Genomic DNA, 16,211 nt, shown 5'->3' on the forward strand with positions numbered 1-16,211 from the left:
AGCATTTGAGGCTGACTGCAGTACAATTTTACTGCCGCCAACTTATATTTCGCGGAAAGACCACAAAGATAAGATAAGAGAGATTAGGGCTCGTACAGAGGCATATAGGCAGTCATTTTTCACTCGTTCTGTTTGGGAGTGAAGCAGGGAGGGAAGATGCTAGTTGTGGTTCGATGTACGCTCGGCCACGCACCGTATGGTGGATTGCGGAGTATGTATGTAGATGTATATGTAAATCATGTCGAAGTGGTAGAATCTACTACAGGTCCATTGACAAATTAAGTGGAAAGAAGGCTCTGAACACTATGGGATTCAACATCTGAGGTCATCAGTGCCCTAGAACTTAGAACTACTTAAACCTAACTAACCTAAGGACATCACACACAACCCAGCACTGTATTACCACAGGACAGGCTATGGATTTTTCTCCCACGAAAATCTTGGCCCCAGCGAAAACTTTCTGGGATTCAGTAATTAAAGAATCTGTGGAGATACGTCTAGCGCAAAATCGTATAAATTGTGATGGCGGTTTCCAACTGGACAAGGCTTGGGACACGGTGATCTCTCTAATTTCCTCTGAGAGAAGACATTTTGTTCATAATGACACGTCTGGCGATATCTGACTTCTGTTTTTAGCGACGCGGGCGCGCATTCCTACAGAGGACGGACATGTAGTTTTCACCTTTACGCATGCGCCTTCGCGCCACAGGTAGAACAGTAGCCCCAGAGGGCGCGGATGTCGATAGAGGACGCTCCTGTGACGGAGGCCAATGTGCATGCGTTTTCGCGCCAATTTTTTGCTATAAAGTTGACTCCTGGAACTCGCAGTCTCCAGTGACAGACACTCACCTGAAGATGGCTGGACGATTGCCAGCCCAAATATCGTGGCATGAAGTCAACATGATCCGGCTGCAATCCCGAAATCTCATCGAACAGACTGATGTTGTCGTATTTATAGGTTATTCACAGAAAGATTTAGGTAGTTTAATAGTACAAATATTTACGAACTAGAAATGGTATTGAGAGTATTAGATATGATGACCCTGTAAACTTTGTTGTATAAGGCATCATTATTGTGACTTCTATGTGTATTACATTCATCCATTTAATTTCAAGAAAAACAGAAAATATTAACCAAACTTAAGCATTTAACCGTATTAGTGGTTCTGAAATGCTCCTATTAGAACTCAGTACTCAAAGCCGAAACATAATTATCTACTTTTATTGCTAAAACAATTGTTAGTATGCAGTAGTTGCCAACAGTTTTCATCAAAGTTACATTAATGGACAGTAGTTTCAGTCTTTCTAATTAATACGTCCTTCCACATCACAGACTTAGAACGCTTTAATAAGATAGTAAAGCAACTCAGCCCATTAGTGAGGAAGTTCAACAATTCATTTAGTGAATAAAACATAGCATTCACTAACTGTTTTGTTTTAATTGCTTCTAAGTTCATTCTTTGACTGTGCCACAAGCGATAGCTTTGCAATTAGAATAGCAAGTGATAACACTGTGTTCTGAATTCAGCAGCCCTATTATCATGGCACTTAGCAAAAACTGAGTTCTAAGGTTTGTCAATTATTAGTGCTAGAAACTCTGCTGACTTTCATGTCAATATGCCAGATATAACTGTTCACTAAGTACACTTCACAATTTGACGTACAGTACGTGGCAGAATACTATGTAGTTACGGAGAAAGTAGAGACGTTGAAAGTTTTGGGGTGGATGAAGCATACAGTACGTTGTTGGATGTGTTGACATGGATATTCTGGTTACTGAGTTTTTATTTAAGTGAATTCTTGAAACGAGAGTCAGGTTTTCTGAAAGCACGACTCGAAGTGCCTTCTAAATGAGCTGTTTACGAGATGTAATGTAACTATTTCCTGTAGCGGAAAGCTGCTTCGACGCTCTATTTGAATCGATGTTATGGCCAATTGTAGAACGTATCCTTTCACTGCTGGTAGGTCGGGATGTAAAACAAGAAATTCCATCTGACACGGATATTGAGACGGAATATTCACGGAATACACATCCGATTAGTATGTTGGCATGTTGCTGATGTTTGGCGAATGCCGACCGAATGTCAATGAAGCAGCCACAGTCTATGGTTGCGAGGGTTCCTGCTCAAAGAGCTCCATAACGCATTACGCTCTCAAGTGCAAAACAAAAATTTCGAAAAACAAGTAATTTGAAAAGGTTCAGTTGTAACAGAAGAAAGCCAGCAAGGAGTGAGTTCATGGAAGTCTTTGTTTTAGCTAAAATACAACACAATCCGCATGTCAGCTTACGAGAAGTTTCTGCTGTCACTAGTATGAAGCCTACAGCTATGTGGCAAATACTACACGGCCTTAAATTCCACATGTATCAGCTGTCACTGACATAGGAGCTGCATGTGAACGATCTCAATCAGAGAGTTAATTTCTGCCAATGGGCTGTGAATAATGTCACTCTAGACGCCTTACAAAGTGTTATGTCCTGTGATGAATGGACATTCGTAAATTATGGTGAAGTCAGTAGTTATAATATACAGGACTGGACTACAGAAAATCCTGGCTTGATACGCTATATCGGTCGTCAAAGGAGGTGGTCGATTAATATGTTGGGTTAAATCCTAGGAGAAGAGAGCGGCCCGCACTATTTCACACGTACAATCAACGCGAGATGTATGGGCTCCACCGTCGACAGTTTTGGTGCTGTCATTGAAAGTGTCAGTCTACACATTAGTTGTCATATTTGATTTCAGGACGATGATCATTCAGCCCATTCTTCAAGTGATGTTGTGCAGGAACTGAATTACATTGTTCCTGGAAGATTGTTATGAATGGCAGAGAGGTCGCCTTTTTGAACATCAGTACTTTTATTTCTGGTGGATATCTAAAGAATCGTATTTATTTCACTGAACTCACAAATTCAAATAACTTCAAAGAGTGCAACGAGAGAGCTTAATGCTCCGTGACACAAAAAACTTTACACTTCGTCCGCAAGTCGTTTGGAAGGGGCATTCAAAAAATGAGCACCAGTCTGAATACCTCCACAAATGAATATTCCGCCACTAGACCACCAACGTGAACCTACCTAATTATACACAGTATGTTTCTTCTAATCGTAAAAATTTCTTCGTTCCTTGATTCCTAATTGGAATTGCTTGACATTTGATTTAAAATGGTTTGTAAATAGTTGGTATAAATACACCAGCCACATGATGGAAAAATGTTTTATTTTAATTAGTAATTCCACAGAAAGAGTAACGATTCCTATGTTTAATGTAAGAAAATATTCCTTTCAGTTAATATGTTATAAGTTCCAAAGAAAAACGCATAAACCGAAAAGCAAAGTACACTACTGGCCATTAAAATTGCTACACCACGAAGATGACGTGCTACACAATTGAAATTTAACCGACAAGAAGAAGATACTGTGATATGCAAATGATTGGCTTTTCAGAGCATTCACACGAGGTTGACGCCGGTGGTGACACCTACAAAGTGCTGACATGAGAAAAGTTTCCCACCGATTTCTCATACACAAACAGCAGTTGACTGGCGTTGCCTAGTGAAACGTTGCTGTGATGCCTCGTGTAATGAGGAGAAATGCGCACCCTCACCTTTCCGACTTTGATAAAGGTCGGATTGTAGCCTATCGCGTTTGCGGTTTATCGCATTGCGATATATCTGCTCGCATTGGTCAAGATTCAATGACTGTTAGCAGAATATGGAATGGGTGGGTTCAGGAGGGTAATGCGGAACGCCGTGCTGGATCCCAACGGCCTCGTATCACTAGCAGTCGAGATGAGAGGCATCTTATCCGCATGGCTGTAACGGATCGTGCAGTCTCGTCTCGATCCCTGAGTCAACAGATGGGGACGTTTGCAAACGAACAACCATCTGCACGAACAGTTCGACGACGTTTGCAGCAGTATTGGCTATCAGCTCGGAGACCATGGCTGCGGTTACCCTTGACGCTGCATCACAGACAGGACCGCCTGCGATGGTGTACTCAACGACGAAGCTGGGTGCACGAATGGCAAAACTTCATTTTTTCGGATAAATCCAGGTTCTGTGTACAGCATCATGATGGTCGCATCCATGTTTGGCGACATCGTGGTGGACGCACATTGGAAGCGCGTATGCGTCACCGCCATACTGGCTTATCACCCGGCGTGATGGTATGGGGTGCCATTGGTTACACGTCTCGGTCACATCTTGTTCGCACTGACTGCATTTTGAACAGTGGACGTTACATTCAGACATGTTACGACCCGTGGCTCTACCCTTCATTCGATCCCTGCGAAACCCTACATTTCAGCAGGATAATGCACGACCGCATGTTGCAGGTCCTGTACGGGCCTTTCTGGATACAGAAAATGTTCGACGGCTGCCCTGGCCAGCACATTGGTGGCCGAGCAACTGGCTCGTCACAATACGCCAGTCATTACTCTTGATGAACTGTGGTATCGTGTTGAAGCGGCATGGGCAGCTTTACCTGTACACGCCGTCCAAGCTCTGTTTGACTCAATGCCCAGGCGTATCAAGGCCGTTATTACGGCCAGAGGTGGTTGTTCTGGGTACTGATCTCTCAGGATCTACGCACCTAATTTGCGAGAAAATGCAATTACATGTCAGTTCTAGCATAACATTTTTGTCAAATGAATACCCGTTTGTCATCTGCATTTCTTCTTGGCGTAGCAATTTTAATGGCCAGTAGTGTACATAACTCAACATCTACATCTACATACTCCAGTTCGTAAGCCACCGTACGGTTCATGGCGGAGGGTGCCTACTCAATTTCTCTCCTGTTCCACTCCCAAGCACAGCAAGGAAATAACGAGTATCTATATGCTTACGTACGAGCCATAATTTCTCGTTTCTTATCTTCGTTGTCCTTACGTTCAGTGTATGTTGGCAACGGTAGAATCGTTCGGCAGTGAGCTTCAAATGGTAGTTCTCTAAATTTTCTCAATAGTGTTCCTCGAAAGGGAAGCCGCCTTCGTTCCAGGGATTCCCATTTGACCTTCCAATGCATCTCCATAACACTTGCGTGTTGATCGAACCTGCCGGTACAACTCTAGCAGCCAGTTTCTGAGTTGCCTCGATGTCGTCCTTTAATCCGACCTGGTACGGATCCCATACACTGAAGCAGTAGTCAAGAATATGTCGCAGCAGCATCCTATATGTAGTCGTAGTTCCCTTTATAGATAAACCACACCTCCCTACAGCTCTCCCCATAAACCTAAGTTGATCATTCGCCTTTCCTATCACAATCCTCATACGCTCGTTGCATTTGATACCGCTCTGCAGCGTTACGCCCAAATGCTTAATTGACATGATTGTGACAAGCAGGGCACTATTGATGCTGTATCGGAACATGACGGGTTTGTGTTTCTAACTCATGCCCATTAATTTACATTTTTCTCCATTAAGAACTAGTTACCATTTTTTGTAAATCATCTTGTTTTTCCTCACTCAGCTTCGACAGCTTACGGTATACCACAGCATCATCAGCAAACAAGCGTAGTTTGCAACCCACCCTGTCCGCCAAATCATTTATTTATACAGAGGACAAAAGCAGTCATATCATACTTCCCTGGGATACTCCTGACGATACTCTAGTCTGTAATGAACACTCGCCGTCGTGGACGACATACTTTATTCTGTAACTTAAGAAGCCTTGAGCCGCTCACATACCCGTGAACCTATACCAATTCCTCGTACATTCGTTAACTGCCAACAGTGCGGCACCGTGTAAAATAGTTTCCACAAATCTAAAAATATGGAATATGCCTGTTGCCGTTCATCCATATTTCGCAGTACGTCATGTGATAAAAGGGCAAGCTCAGATTCACACTAGCGAAGCTTTCTAAAACCGAGCTGATTCGTGGACATAAACTTCACGGTCTCAAGAAAATTTATGGTATTCGAACTGAGGGGATATGTTCAAGTATTCTGCAGTAAACCGAAGGTAGGGACATTGGCATGCAATTCTGAGCGTCCGTTGTTTTACCCTTATTGTTTGCCGGAGCCTCTTACGGTTTTTTGCAGTCGCTTAGGACTTCACGCTGAGCGAGAGGTTCAGTACAAATACCGGCTAGGTAAGGTGGCAGTGCCATAGAGTACCCCGAATTGGGATACCATCCAGATCTGGTGACTTATATGCTTTCAAATCTTTGTGACTCAGAGGGCCATAGACACGGGTTCAGAGGTAGATGCCGTGTTTCTTGACTTCCGCAAGGCGTTTGATACGGTTCCCCACAGTCGCTTAATGAACAAAGTAAGAGTATATGGACTATCAGACCAATTGTGTGATTGGATTGAGGAGTTCCTAGATAACAGAACGCAGCATGTCATTCTCAATGGAGAGCAGCCTTTTGAAGTAAGAGTAATTTCAGGTGTGCCGCAGCGAAGTGTCATAGGACCGTTTATATTCACAATATATATAAATGGAGGGCAACCTGATATATAAATGACCTTGTGGATAACATCGGAAGTTCACTGAGACTTTTTGCGGATGATGCTGTGTTATATCGAGAGGTTGTAACAATGGAAAATTGTACTGAAATGCAGGAGGATCTGCAACGAATTGACGCATGGTGCAGGGAATGGCAATTGAACCTCAATGTAGACAAGTGTAATGTGCTGCGAATACATAGAAAGAAAGATCCTTTATCATTTGGCTACAATATAGCAGGTCAGTAACTGGAAGCAGTTAATTCCATAAGTTATGTAGGAGTAGGCATTAGGAGAGATTTAAAATGGAATGACCATATGAAGTTAATCGTCGGTAAATCAGATGGCAGACTGAGATTCTTTGGAAGAATCCTAAGGAAATGCAATCCGAAAACAAAGGAAATAGGTTTCAGTACACTTGTTTGCCCACTGCTCGAATACCGCTCACCGGTGCGGGATACGTACCAGATAGGTTTGATAGAAGAGATAGAGAAGATCCAACGGAGAGCAGCGCGCTTCGATAGAGGGTCGTTTAGACATAGCGAAACAATGACGGATATGATAGATAAACTGCAGTGGGAGACTCTGCAGGAGAGACGCTGAGTAGCTCGGTACGGGCTTTTGTTGAAGTTTCGAGAACATACCTTCACTGAGGAGTCAAGCAGTATATTGCTTCCTCCTATGTATATCTCGCGAAGAGACCATGGGGATAAAATCAGAGAGATTGGAGCCCACACAGAGGCATACCGACAATCTTTCTTTCCGCGAACAATACGAGACTGGAATAGAAGGGAGAACCGATAGAGGTACTCAAGGTACCCTCCGCCACATACCGTCTGGTTGCCTGCGGACTATGGATGTAGATGTAGATGTAGATGTTTTCCTACGACAGGGATGGTTATTACTACGTTGTCCATATGAGAGTCTGTCCAATCGTCAAATGACGGTATGTTCGTACGATTCTCTTGCCTGAACGACGTCTTGAACTCGAAATTTAACTCTTCGGCTTACGTTTTGCTATCTTCAACTGAAACACCAGACTGGTCAACAACGACCCCTGAATGGATACCTCTGACCCAGTTAGCGATTTTACTTAGGACTCGAACTGTCTCTGGTTCTCTAACAGATCTTTTACTCAGGTATGACGGTGATACTTATTGTATGCTTCGCGCATAGATCTTTCCACAGAAGCATTTGCTTGAAGTCGCGTTCCTCTTCTTTCCTTTCTCAACGAATTATCACAACTGCAGTGCGATCGTAACCCCAGAAACTCCCATTCCGTACTGAGCTTGGCCACGGACAAAGTTTCGGCGCGCTGCGAGGCGTCCTCGCTTATATTGCTCCGCCGTCATTGTCGCGCCACTTTGTTCGGCGGAAGTGGAGAGCAGGGCGACCGCCCTCTTGTCGCTACCGTTCCGGGCAGCCGGCGCTGTTTTATGGAATCAATAAGCGGCAGGCGGGGGCAGCGGGCCTCGCTCTCTGAGCGCGGCGCCCTAGGTCGGAAGACGCGCCGGCAGAGGACCGCGCGTCGGAGGACCCATTTGCGACACACAGCGGCTGCTGCTACGACCTGCTATCCCATAGACCGTCTCACCAACAGCTCTTACACGCTATGAAGCCCGGAACGAAAGCTGAAAGAGGATATCGCAGTGACAGTAACGTAACTCTGGGATTCAGCAAAGACCTCGTGAGTGTGCCGCAGTGCGACCATGTGTGCCAAACGTTTAGCGGTGCAACTAGGCATTTAATTGAATATTACAAAGTAATTTTGAAATAACGAGACAGTCTTTCTTACTCTCGTTTTTCCTGTGCGCTTGTTCCGCATCTACGCAGGTGTTCGCGGTTAATGACTTATTTTGTTTGGGTAGATTAAAAGGGTTGCCGGAAGCCATTCGTGTGTCCACCGCATGGCCTCGGTGCCCCATCGTTTGGAGATGTTCGGTGGGGGGCAACAAGAGCACCCCAACTGCGTGGGGGGAGTGTTATTCATGTGAAACTGAGAGTAAAAGTTCTTCCAATGTCTTGGCGTAGTGGTACAGCAGCCTTCTATAGCTGATGTTTAAAAACAGTCATAGGTTGCCCAGTGTTCTTTAGTAATTCAAGAAAGACGTGTTTCGCCCTGATAGAGCATCATCAGGTTATATGAAAATGTAACGGGACGATGTCATTACAATAAATCCGGTGTGGTACTATGCTGCACTACTATAAAAGAAAATAAGCTACAGAAACCGAACGAATAAAATTATGTAACGAAACGTAATGTAAGTCGACTTAAAAAATCAGAAATTTTCTTTCAAAAAGGATCCGTCAAGAAGGGATGGTACCGAATAAAAGTACTAAAACGCACCCTATATGATAAAAAATATTAATAATTGATGAAATAAAGCAGTAGAATCAATCTACATCTACATTTATTCTCCGCAAGCCACCCAACAGTGTGTGGCGGAGGGCACTTCACGTGCCACTGCATTACCTTCCTTTCCTGTTCCAGTCGCGTATGGTTCGCGGGAAGAACGACTGTCGGAAAGCCTCCGTGCTCGCTCGAATCTCTCTAATTTTACACTCGTGATCTCCTCGGGAGGTCTAAGTATGGGGAAGCAGTATATTCGATACCTCATCCAGAAACGCACCCTCTCGAAACCAGGACAGCAAGCTACACCGCGATGCAGTGCGCCTCTCTTGCAGAGTCTGCCACTTGAGTTTGCTAAACATCTCCGTAACGCTGTCACGCTTACCAAATAACCCTGTGACGAAACGCGCCGCTCTTCTTTGGTACAGATCTCACACTGATGAGCAATACTAAAGTATAGATCGAACAAGTGTTTTGTAAGCAACTCCTTTGTTGATGGACTACATTTTCTAAGGATTCTCCCAATGAATCTCAACCTGGCACCCGCCTTACCAACAATTAATTTTATATGATCATTCCATTTCAAATCGCTCCGTACGCATACTACCAGGTATTTTACAGAAGTAACTGGTACCAGTGTTTGTTCCACTATCATACACTCCTGGAAATTGAAATAAGAACACCGTGAATTCATTGTCCCAGGAAGGGGAAACTTTATTGACATATTCCTGGGGTCAGATACATCACATGATCACACTGACAGAACCACAGACACATAGACACAGGCAACAAAGCATGCACAATGTCGGTCCTAGTACAGTGTATATCCACCTTTCGCAGCAATGCAGGCTGCTATTCTCCCATGGAGACGATCGTAGAGATGCTGGATGTAGTCCTGTGGAACGGCTTGCCATGCCATTTCCACCTGGCGCCTCAGTTGGACCAGCGTTCATGCTGGACGTGCAGACCGCGTGAGACGACGCTTCATCCAGTCTCAAACATGCTCAATGGGGGACAGATCCGGAGATCTTGCTGGCCAGGGTAGTTGACTTACACCTTCTAGAGCACGTTGGGTGGCACGGGATACATGCGGCCGATCATTGTCCTGTTGGAACAGCAAGTTCCCTTGCCGGTCTAGGAATGGTAGAACGATGGGTTCGATGACGGTTTGGATGTACCGTGCACTATTCAGCGTCCCCTCGACGATCACCAGTGGTGTACGGCCAGTGTAGGAGATCGCTCCCCACACCATGATGCCGGGTGTTGGCCCTGTGTGCCTCGGTCGTATGCAGTCCTGATTGTGGCGCTCACCTGCACGGCGCCAAACACGCATACGACCATCATTGGCACCAATGCAGAAGCGACCCTCATCGCTGAAGACGACACGTCTCCATTCGTCCCTCCATTCACGCCTGTCGCGACACCACTGGAGGCGGGCTGCACGATGTTGGGGCGTGAGCGGAAGACGGCCTAACGGTGTGCGGGACCGTAGCCCAGCTTCATGGAGACGGTTGCGAATGGTCCTCGCCGATACCCCAGGAGCAACAGTGTCCCTAATTTGCTGGGAAGTGGCAGTGCGGTCCCCTACGGCACTGTGTAGGATCCTACGGTCTTGGCGTGCATCCGTGCGTCGCTGCGGTCCGGTCCCAGGTCGACGGGCACGTGCACCTTCCGCCGACCACTGGCGACAACATCGACGTACTGTGGAGACCTCACGCCCCACGTGTTGAGCAATTCGGCGGTACGTCCACCCGGCCTCCCGCATGCCCACTATACGCCCTCGCTCAAAGTCCGCCAACTGCACATACGGTTCACGTCCACGCTGTCGCGGCATGCTACCAGTGTTAAAGACTGCGATGGAGCTCCGTATGCCACGGCAAACTGGCTGACACTGACGGCGGCGGTGCACAAATGCTGCGCAGCTAGCGCCACTCGACGGCCAACACCGCGGTTCCTGGTGTGTCCGCTGTGCCGTGCGTGTGATCATTGCTTGTACAGCCCTCTCGCAGTGTCCGGAGCAAGTATGGTGGGTCTGACACACCGGTGTCAATGTGTTCTTTTTTTCCATTTCCAGGAGTGTGTAATCATATAATAAAGGATCCTTCTTTCTATGTATTCGCAGTACATTGCATTTGTCTATGTTAAGGGTCAGTTGCCACTCCCTGCACAAAGTGCCTATCAGCTGCAGATCTTCCTGCATTTCGCTGCAATTTTCCAATGTTGCAGCTTCTCTGTATATTACAGCATCATCCGCGAAAACCCACATGGATCTTCCAACACTATCCACTCGGTCACCATGAGTAGAGAATGAAGCAGAAACCCAAAACGCTGTATTACCTCATGGCAGCGATGACAGGCTTAGCTGCGCAGGACAGGGCCCCACAGCCGTACACTACTACGGCCCCTGAGGCCCGGCCGTATTTGCATAGCGCACGCATTTGAACGATAGAAGCTCATGCAAAATATGCTGTAATGACAGTCGGCGCCAACGGCTTTGCTGCAGTGGTAACACAGGTTCCCGTCAGATCACCGAAGTTAAGTGCTGTCGGGCTGGGGTTACACTTGGATGGGTGACCATCCGGTCCGCCGAGCGCTGTTTGCCAGCGGGGTGCACTCAACCCTTCTCAGGCAAACTGAGGAGCTACTTGACTGAAAAGTAGCGGCTCTGGTCTCGTGAACTGACATACGGCCTGGAGAGCGGTGCCCCTCCCTATCCGCATCCAGTGACACCTGTTGGCTAAGGATGACACGGCGGCTGGTCGGTACCGTTGGGCATTCCACGGCCTGTACCGACAGAGAGTAATGACAGTCGCCAGGAGGTGCTTCCGTCGGGTGTATTGTTCGATAACGCCACGCGTAAATTCAAATACTAATGGATAAATTCAGAAATAAATGAAACGTATTTGTAATATGGTGCCGGCCGTGGTGGCCGAGCGGTTCTAGGCGCTCAGTCCAGAACCGCGCGGCTGCTACGGTCGCAGGTTCGAATCCTGCCTCGGGCATGGATGTGTGTGATGTCCTTCGGTTAGTTAGGTTTGAGTAGTTCTAAGTTCCAGGGCACTGATGACCACAGATGTTAAGTACCATAGTGCTCAGAGCCATTTGAACAATTTTTTGTAATATGGTATATCGGACTATACGCAATGCAGGACATGCTACATCGAAAGCTAGATGCACAGAGACATACAAACCATTATGCTCAAAAGCAATTTAAAAGAATAATGAATTAAATTATATAGAGCAATAAAATAGAAATTAGATACAAATATATGGCTAACCCCCCCCCACCCCCCCACCCATGAACATGAACCATGGACCTTGCGGTTGGTGGGGAGGCTTGCGTGCCTCAGCGATACAGATAGCGGTACCGTAGGTGCAACCACAACGGAGGGGTATCTGTTGAGAGGCCAGACAAACGTGTGGTTCCTGAAGAGGGGCAGCAGCCTTTTCGGTAGTTGCAAGGGCAACAGTCTGGATGATTGACTGATCTTGCCTTGTAACGATAACCAAAACGGCCTTGCTGTGCTGGTACTGCGAACGGCTGAAAGCAAGGGGAAACTACAGCCGTAATTTTTCCCGAGGGCATGCAGCTTTACTGTATGATTAAATGATGATGGCGTCCTCTAGGGTAAAATATTCCGGAGGTAAAATTGTCCCCCATTCGGATCTCCGGGCGGGGAATAATCAACAGGACGTCGTTATCAGGAGAAAGAAAACTGGCGTTCTACGGATCGGAGCGTGGAATGTCAGATCCCTTAATCGGGCAGGTAGGTTAGAAAATGTAAAAAGGGAAATGGATAGGTTGAAGTTAGATATAGTGGGAATTAGTGAAGTTCGGTGGCAGGCGGAACAAGACTTCTGGTCAGGTGACTACAGGGTTATAAACACAAAATCAAATAGGGGTAATGCAGGAGTAGGTTTAATAATGAATAGGAAAATAGGAATGCGGGTAAGCTACTACAAACAGCATAGTGAACGCATTATTGTGGCCAAAATAGATACGAACCCCCACCTACTACAGTAGTACAAGTTTATATGCCAACTAGCTCTTCAGATGACGAAGAAATTGAAGAAATGTATGATGAAATAAAAGAAGTTATTCAGGTAGAGAAGGGAGACGAAAATTTAATAGTCATGGGTGACTGGAATTCGAGTGTAGGAAAAGGGAGAGAAGGAAACATAGTAGGTGAATATGGATTGGGGCTAAGAAATGAAAGAGGAAGCCGCCTGGTAGAATTTTGCACAGGGCACAGCATAATCATAGCTAACACTTGGATTAAGAATCATGAAAGAAGGTTGTATACATGGAAGAACCATAGAGATACTAAAAGGTATCAGATAGATTATACAATGGTAAGACAGAGATTTAGGAACCAGGTTTTAAATTGTAAGACATTTCCAGGGGCAGATGTGGACTCTGACCACAATCTATTGGTTATGACCTGTAGATTAAAACTGAAGAAACTGCAAAAAGGTGGGAATTTAAGGAGATGGGATCTGGATAAACTGAAAGAACCAGAGGTTGTACAGAGTTTCAGGGAGAGCATAAGGGAACAATTGACAGGAATGGGGGAAAGAAATACAGTAGAAGAGGAATGGGTAGCTGTGAGGGATGAAGTAGCGAAGGCAGCAGAGGATCAAGTAGGTAAAAAGACGAGGGCTAGTAGAAATCCTTGGGTAACAGAAGAAATATTGAATTTAATTGATGAAAGGAGAAAATATAAAAATGCAGTAAATGAAGCAGGTAAAAAGGAATACAAACGTCTCAAAAATGAAATCGACAGGAAGTGCAAAATGGCTAAGCAGGGATGGCTAGAGGACAAATGTAAGGATGTAGAGGCTTATCTCACTAGGGGTAAGATAGATACTGCCTACAGGAAAATTAAAGAGACCTTTGAAGATAAGAGAACGATTTGTATGAATACCAAAAGCTCAGATGGAAACCCAGTTCTAAGCAAAGAAGGGAAAGCAGAAAGGTGGAAGGAGTATACAGAGGGTCTATACAGCGGCGATGTACTTGAGGACAATATTATGGAAATGGAAGAGGATGTAGATGAAGATGAAATGGGAGATATAATACTGCGTGAAGAGTTTGACAGAGCACTGAAAGACCTGAGTCGAAACAAGGCCCCCGGAGTAGACAACATTCCATTGGAACTACTGACGGCCTTGGGAGAGCCAGTCCTGGCAAAACTCTACCATCTGGTGAGCAAGGTGTATGAAACAGGCGAAATACCCTCAGACTTCAAGAAGAATATAATAATTCCAATCCCAAAGAAAGCAGGTGTTGACAGATGTGAAAATTACCGAACCATCGGTGTAATAAGCCACAGCTGCAAAATACTAACGCGAATTCTTTACAGACGAATGGAAAAACTGGTGGAAGCTGACCCCGGGGAAGATCAGTTTGGATTCCATAGAAACACTGGAATACGTGAGGCAACACTGACCTTACGACTTACCTTGGAAGAAAGATTAAGGAAAGGCAAACCTACGTTTCTAGCATTTGTAGACTTAGAGAAAGCTTTTGACAATGTTGACTGGAATACTCTCTTTCAAATTCTAAAGGTGGCAGAGGTAAAATACTGGGAGCGAAAGGCTATTGACAATTTGTACAGAAACCAGATGGCAATTATAAGAGTCGAGGGACATGAAAGGGAAGCAGTGGTTGGGAAGGGAGTAAGACAGGGTTGTAGCCTCTCCCAGAGGTTGTTCAATCTGTATATTGTGCAAGCAGTAAAGGAAATAAAAGAAAAATTCGGAGTAGGTATTAAAATTCATGGAGAAGAAATAAAAACTTTTGAGGTTCGCCAATGACATTGTAATTCTGTCAGAGACAGCAAAGGACTTGGAAGAGCAGTTGAATGGAATGGACAGTGTCTTGAAAGGAGGATATAAAATGAACATCAACAAAAGCAAAACAAGGATAATGGAATTTAGTCGAATTAAGTCGGGTGATGCTGAGGGAATTAGATTAGGAAATGAGACACTTAAAGTAGTAAAGGAGTTTTGCTATTTGGGGAGCAAAATAACTGATGATGGTCGAAGTAGAGAGGATATAAAATGTAGACTGGCAATGGCAAGGAAAGCGTTTCTGAAGAAGAGAAATTTGTTAACATCGAGTATAGATTTAAGTGTTAGGAAGTCATTTCTGAAAGTATTTATATGGAGTGTAGCCACGTATGGAAGTGAAACATGGACGATAAATAGTTTGGACAAGAAGAGAATAGAAGCTTTCGAAATGTGGTGCTACAGAAGAATGCTGAAGATTAGATGGGTAGATCACATAACTAATGAGGAAGTACTGAATAGGACTGGGGAGAAGAGAAGTTTGTGGCACAACTTGACCAGAAGAAGGGATCGGTTGGTAGGACATGTTCTGAGGCATCAAGGGATCACCAATTTAGTATTGGAGGGCAGCGTGGAGGGTAAAATCATAGAGGGAGACCAATAGATCAATACACTAAGCAGATTCAGAAGGATGTAGGTTGCAGTAGGTACTGGGAGATGAAAAAGCTTGCACAGGATAGAGTAGCATGGAGAGCTGCATCAAACCAGTCTCAGGACTGAAGACCACAACAACAACATATGGCTAAAAGGTAACAATGCTAAAGTAGTAAAATACGACTGCATACACATGACAAGCAACCAAGGCCCTGGTAGTAAAACGTTAAAACTGATAAATTGTTTAAAGATGGTAAACATGCACTCATAAAAAAACCTAATTTTCCCCTGATGACTGTTCATCGAGCAACATATCCTTCTTAGCGTTTGAGTATTTAACAACATTGATCTCTTGAAGCAGACTGAAGCTCTTTCCTTTGGGAGCGTAGTGTAAAAATTTTAAGTTCTCGTTGTAGATGGCTGGTTGCCACTGGAATGAAAGTGCTCAGCGAAGGAAAAATTACGCTTGACCTGCCCCTTGTTATGCACCATTTGAATACGTACGGGTCTCTGGGGTCGCTGTAGTGCACGGCTGTGTTTACAGTCTGCGCGCGACGTTCTGTTCTCCGCTGCTATGCCTGTCGTCGCCTCCATGATCTAATACGAATTTTCCGGTTTCTCCTTCGTTCTCTATTCATGCCTCATCCCGGTGACTTTATTTCATTAACTTTTTTATATATTTTCCATATAGTTTGCCTTTTACTACGTTTTATTCGGTATCATGCATTCTTTATGTGTACTTTCTGGCAGAAAATTCCACGTTATTGAAGATAAGTTACATTACGTTTCTCTTTATATAATTTTATTCGGTGAGTTTCTGAAGTTTATTTTGCTTTTATAGCAGTCCACGATAAGACAACGCCGGATTTATTGTAACGTCGTCGCCCCTCATATTTTCAGATAACTGATGATGCCCTGTCGGCGCGAAATGCGTCGTTCTTGAATTAATAAAGAACATTGTGTAACCTACGAT

This window comes from Schistocerca americana, chromosome 7 (assembly GCF_021461395.2).
Source record: "Schistocerca americana isolate TAMUIC-IGC-003095 chromosome 7, iqSchAmer2.1, whole genome shotgun sequence".
Lineage (NCBI taxonomy): Eukaryota > Metazoa > Arthropoda > Insecta > Orthoptera > Acrididae > Schistocerca > Schistocerca americana.